Consider the following 6,065-nt stretch of genomic DNA (forward strand, 5'->3'; position numbering starts at 1 on the left):
CCCTAGGTACAGAGATTTGGTCCCTCGTGATTCATTCTCCTTCTCGCTGCCATTACTAACAACTTTATGAGATGATTTGGGTACTACTCATTCATTCTCCTTCTCACTGCCATTATTAATAACTTCCTGACAGTGGCTGCAGTTATTAACAACTGCATGTTCTTCTTCTTCTTCTTGGGCTTGGACCTTAACAACTCCCTCTTCTTCTTGTTGGGGTTGGACCATTATTGCTTCTTTGGTCTTATTTCTGCTCCCTGTTAAATCACATACTGATTCATTCTCCTTCTCACTGCCATTATCAATAACTTCCTGAAATTTGGGTACCGATTCATTCTCTTTCTCGCTTCCATTATTAATAGAAAATACCTGTTGTTCTTCTTCTTCTTCTTCTTGGGGTTGGACCTGAATATGTGCCATTGCCCTTATTTTTGCGAGTCTCTATTGAACCTAAGCTTCCCAATTCAATCAAAATAAAAATACAGACCCACCTTAATAATATCGCAATAAAAATGTAGGTGATTTTCAAAACCTACCACGAGTGATGTTTATAGTAGATTTATGAATTTTTTTATTTTAATCTCTGATTTTTTAAAGAAATTTCAGAGATAATATGCACAAACAGAGATAATGTTTGTGAGAGTGCGGCACCAATTCAATGGTAATGGTGATATACCTGCTTGAGGAACAATCTGGCACTATGGATCTGGAGACAAGAAGGAATTGCAAGCTTTTACTTCAAAAGGAATGAATTGATAGGTAGATAGGGACATTACAATGTAGAATGAGGTAAGGAAATGTGCAACCATGCTTATCTCTATGCATACATGCATCAATATTAAATTGGTTACAACACCAATTATTTTGTAACCTCTCCAACATTCAATAACAACGACCAACGCACATTCACTGCTCATATACACAAAAAAAACTATGGTATTTAAGACTCCAATGCACATAATCAATCCAGTCATTCATCCTTCACACCAACAGTGGGCATGGATTTTGAGACAGAGAAAGCAGTGCACGGAGTTTGAGGCAACATTTTGCAGGAGTGCCGAATTTTCATTTTGTCAGATTTTGACAAATTTTATATGGTTTCAGCACTTCTCGATGCGATGAACACAATGGCATTGTCCATGTCTCCATTAGAGTTCTGAATTTTTCAGCCATTTTCAGTATGAGGGTAGAACCATGACTACTGCAGAAACAGGGAGCATAACCATGATCCTTGAAATTTTCCCGAGGAGGTAATTTTTCTCCATGTCAGAATATAATCAAGTTTACAGTTGTTCTTCATGGTTTTTTGTAGGGATCACAAATGACGAGGTCAGATTCACCTTTGGAGTTTCAGATTTCCAGTCCACCCATTGAGCAGAATCTTTGAGGAATCTAGGGGAAATCTAAAAGATTCATTGAACGCAAGATTCTCAATTTCTCAGAATTGAAAAATTGGATAGTCGATTTTGCACTATTCGACGTCACAAATCTGATGGTGCATTCAGATTTTTCATTTTCTCATTCTATCCTTCAGCCACTTTTGTAAGTGGAACTCAGGTGCCAACATTCATGTGCGAGCAACCATTTCCATGCGATTGATGCCGTGAGATTGATGGCATGAACAACTTCAGCAGTTTGACATCCGCTTCTTCAGATGGTCCATTGGATGTGGGGTATATGTAGTTGTTCATGTACTTCTTTTGCTATGCATCGTGCTTCATAGATCCCTGTTGATGCTTGATGTGGGATCTTGTTTCTTACTCATTTTCATGATTCCTGCTTGATGTGATGTGAAATCATCCATGTGATGACTTATTGTCATGTTTTGTCATGTTGTGTTTTGAGATCCCTTGTTGTATGTTGATGGGATACTCATGTGACTCCATGCATGTTTTCTTTGAGATCCCTTTTATGCTATGTTGGCGGGATGCTTATCATGCATGAGTTTTTGTGTCATACTGATAGGAGTCTTTTGACTAAGATTTCATGTAGTGGAACATCTCGTGGCACCACTCCTGCGTGAGGGCATTTTCCTAGCATGATAACGACATCACCTCTTATGTACATCATTATTATTGACAACACTTAAAGCAACGACCTACACCATCTTGACACTGGGGCTCAGAGACGTAGTCCCTCCTCGACGAACTCCATTATCAACGTCTTGTTATTTCATATGTTGATGATTGACATGTTCCTCTTCTTTACAACATCCAGATGTATTCACTTTTGTTCTTTTAAAAATGCAATTTAACACATCACGAAAGCAAAAGGTCTTGGAAGGGTCCTTTGTCACACCTGGACCTCGATCACCAACTTTGCTACAAAAGATATGAGGGGATCCTTGATGGATTCTATAAGGATCTTTTGATCCCTTATTTCTCCTTTCATATATTTATCTAGAGCTTGAGCTTCTTACTTTTGAAGTTTAGTGATTGAACCCTTAACATGCCCAATGATTTCATTTTCTCCGAGGATCAAATCTGTCCTCTTCTTCCATGGAAAAAAGTTTGATGACCCAACCAATTGTTTGCTCTCCTTGTAAAATGAAGTCATTTTGATAGATTTAAACATAGATATAAATATACTTACTTGTCAAGTGAAGATACTCCTAGATCATGAAATATTAAACTTGATGCCTTTATTGATGATGTTGATAATAGAATATTTCTAGTTAATGAAGATGTATTTCTTCAAGTATGATTTGATATTGATCCTTGAATCAAGGAGAGGGAGATTACTTGGATTCCTTGATGATGATGGAAGTGTTTCTTCCTTCTTCCCTTGGATGTAGAGACTTCGAGATGCTTCGATGTGTAGTCCTTCTTTGAGTGGAGGTAGGATCCTTGAAATCTTCTTTGTGACGATGATTGAAAAATGTGTGATCTTCTCAAGAATGCTTCGTGTAGAACTCTTCTTCGGATGAGCTACAACTTTGAGGTATCCTTCTCTTTGAGATGTGATGAATGGTCCAACTTGTTTAGATTGCTTGTCACTTATGTATCCTTTATTGATGGTTCAATGTCCTATTTGATGCCTTGACCTTTGATATTTCTTTTGATGGTCCTTCCACAAGATTCCTTTCCTTATCTTTTCACCTTAGCTCTAATACCATGTTGATAAATCTAGGGAACCTAGATTATGTGATTTCTCTTACTTTGATAATTGCCTGTGATGTATTTTTACTTATCTTAATTATCTTCTTCTCTATCTTCAATTTATTTAGTGTTCTTATCATCAAACAACTACCAAATCATAAATAACAATGAGATAGACATATAATCTCCTCAATCCTAGCAACTAATTTTCCAAATATTAGCAACTAATCTCCCAAATATTATTAACTTATCTTCTTAAGCCTAACACCCACTTTATCTCAATAATGAGGTGTATGACTAATATTAGAACAAATCTAACTCACTCATATTCTAAAATCTCTAGGGTATTTCATTTAGATTTCTATGATTACGAAAATATAGGAAATTTGACTTTCACTTGTATTTATTTAAATATTATATGAATCCAAGTTCTTCCCTCAAGCTATATTTCTCAACACCTCAAGTGCTATGTTCAATGCATGCACACAAGTTAAAGTCCCATAAACATGCTTCTTACTACTTTGAATAGATATCCCAATTGAAGAAAAATCTTTGGCAACATATTCTTTTAGTACCTACACTATTATTACATTAGAGTAGTAAATTCACAATGCAAAAGATTAAAAGCATACATATTAAAGTGTGAAGCATATAACAAGAGGTCTTGTGATTATGGGATGAATTCAAGTTCTGCCATGGGATGCATCATAATATGCATCATAATATAGACCATAATAAGTGATCTATGGCATTATTTTATTGGACACTTCAAACACACATCTCTACTTTAGAGCTTCACTGATCACTTTGAGATACATTTTACAAAAGAATCTGGCACTAGGGAAGTAAAAAATAAAAATAAACTTAAATGAGAAAGGGTGACCATAGTAAGGACCTAGGCATTTCTCTCAATCCATCTCCGAACTCACCTGATTTAAAAGAAAATGAAAAAAAAACTAACTCTTAACATTAATTAGGATATCAATCCAACTTCAACCTCACTAGATGCATGAGCATGACTCTCCTTTCTTAAAGTATTTCCAGGAAATTATGTTACCAACCAAGAGTATTTCCTGGAAATTATTTTTATGTTATCCTCTGGTATGCCATATTTATATCTATTTAAATTTATACTATATTAATAAGCCAACCATGAGGAATTTTGGATGGTGAGCAGTGTGTATGAGTTCCAAATAAGAACTGCAACAATTTATATGTTCAAGTGGAGGAAGTATTATTTTCATCATTATATCATATATGTAACTTACATTAAGTATTCCACAATATCATATATGTAACTTACATTTAGTATTCCACAATAGCAGATAGATGTGATAATTTAACATTCTATATATATTAGTAGAGGCATTTCATAATATCAATCCTTCTACAATCTTGAATTTATATATTCACAAGGAATAGTAAAAAAAAGGTTTATAAAATCACAAGAGTATATGAAAATCTTTAACCATGAAGCTACTCTTTTATGTGCTTACAACCAGCTAGGCATAAAAATAAAACCATTATAGAAACCCTCTATAAATTCACAAAAGTACATTAAAATCTTTAACCATGAAGCTTTTTATTGTGATTACAGCTAGGTAGGCATTAAAATCAACCATTTCAATGCACAAAAACACTATCATATCCGAATTAGGCCGAATGTTATCATATCAACATCTCAAGGATCAATAATAAAAGAAATAATTAGGGAAAAGCAGAGAAAGAAACTAGATCATAACAATAACAATAAATAAATATAATCCAACCTAAGCATTTAGTTCCTTCCGTTTCTCTTTGGTTCAACTCTCAGTATTTTGGCAAAGTATTCTGGTGGCACGACAGCGTCGAAACCCTCCGTCAAAATCACTCTGTTTTCAGAAACAAAAAGCTTCATTCCATCTGCTAAAGCCTTTCCTACATCTAAATATATCATCACTTCACAATCACTGCGCATTCCACTAATTACACCATTGTCTGCTAGTAAACCTCGTGCAAAGTGGACATGGTTTCTTTGCATACGCTTAAGCCCATATGGGTTTTAGTAATTCCTTGAATTTATACCCAGCATGATATGCCCTTGATTTTCTCTAATGAAAAACTCATTATTTTGTTTTAGTAAACTAAAGCGTTTCTTGTTGTCCCTCCTAAGTACCTCTCTGAAATCATCAACAGTGTGAGAGTGAAGAGGAATTCCTGCACGAGTTATCATTTTTAGTTTCAGTAAATCTGTGAGGGCCACGTGTCCATTGCTTCGAATGTTCAATTTCAGTTCAACTGCCCTATGCCGCAAACTCGAAGACAGACATCGACCCAACGCATCAATTCAATTTCCTGAACCAGAACCCACAGAAAACCTACTCCCTCGCCTTCCAGGATTCATTTTTCTATATAATTAATTACAAACAACACAACACAACCAGATAACAAACCATAACGATGAAATGCCCAACGCGGGGTCTGCTGCAACTGCTCAAAGTGGCGACTATGTGTTTATCGTATCATACATAACTCAAATTTGGATGTTGGCCTTCAAGGGTGACATATCATACATAATTTGTGGAATACCAGTGATAGCGGTGAAAGGAAATATGATTCATTTTTCTCATTATAAAGATGTTGTATTCCATCTTCAAAAATCTCTCATTACATTGGTGCTCTTGTGGTTGTGAATTTTGGGGCCCAATAATACACAAAAGTAGGGGGGAGCAACTACAGTGTGTAGAAAAACACCTCCTAAATGAAATAAGCTTGAGAAACCACAATTTGTACAAAATGCTTATTTCAATATGAAGATGGTAAACAATAGAGTTAGAGGTTATTAATAATATCAATGTGACAGTATAATTGATCTATATTGGATAATTATATTACTTTTCAAATGCCTCGATGATTTTAGAGTGGAAAATTTGGAGGAATAAGTTTGCACAATTATTGTTAATCAAATTCCTAATTTGAGAATTGGGTTCT

At 35.1% G+C, this 6,065-nt stretch overlaps 1 pseudogene; it reads right to left on the reverse strand.

Annotated features, from left to right (window-relative positions):
* Positions 1-4,872: 4,872 nt before the first annotated feature.
* On the reverse strand, positions 4,873-5,478 carry LOC149160724 (putative tRNA 2'-phosphotransferase; annotated as a pseudogene).
* Between the last annotated feature and the right edge of the window lie 587 nt (positions 5,479-6,065).

The sequence above is a fragment of the Pinus tabuliformis genome, chromosome 5_2 (genome assembly GCF_031772625.1).
Source record: "Pinus tabuliformis cultivar Carrire ecotype Pingquan chromosome 5_2, CPIR1, whole genome shotgun sequence".
Classification (NCBI taxonomy): domain Eukaryota; kingdom Viridiplantae; phylum Streptophyta; class Pinopsida; order Pinales; family Pinaceae; genus Pinus; species Pinus tabuliformis.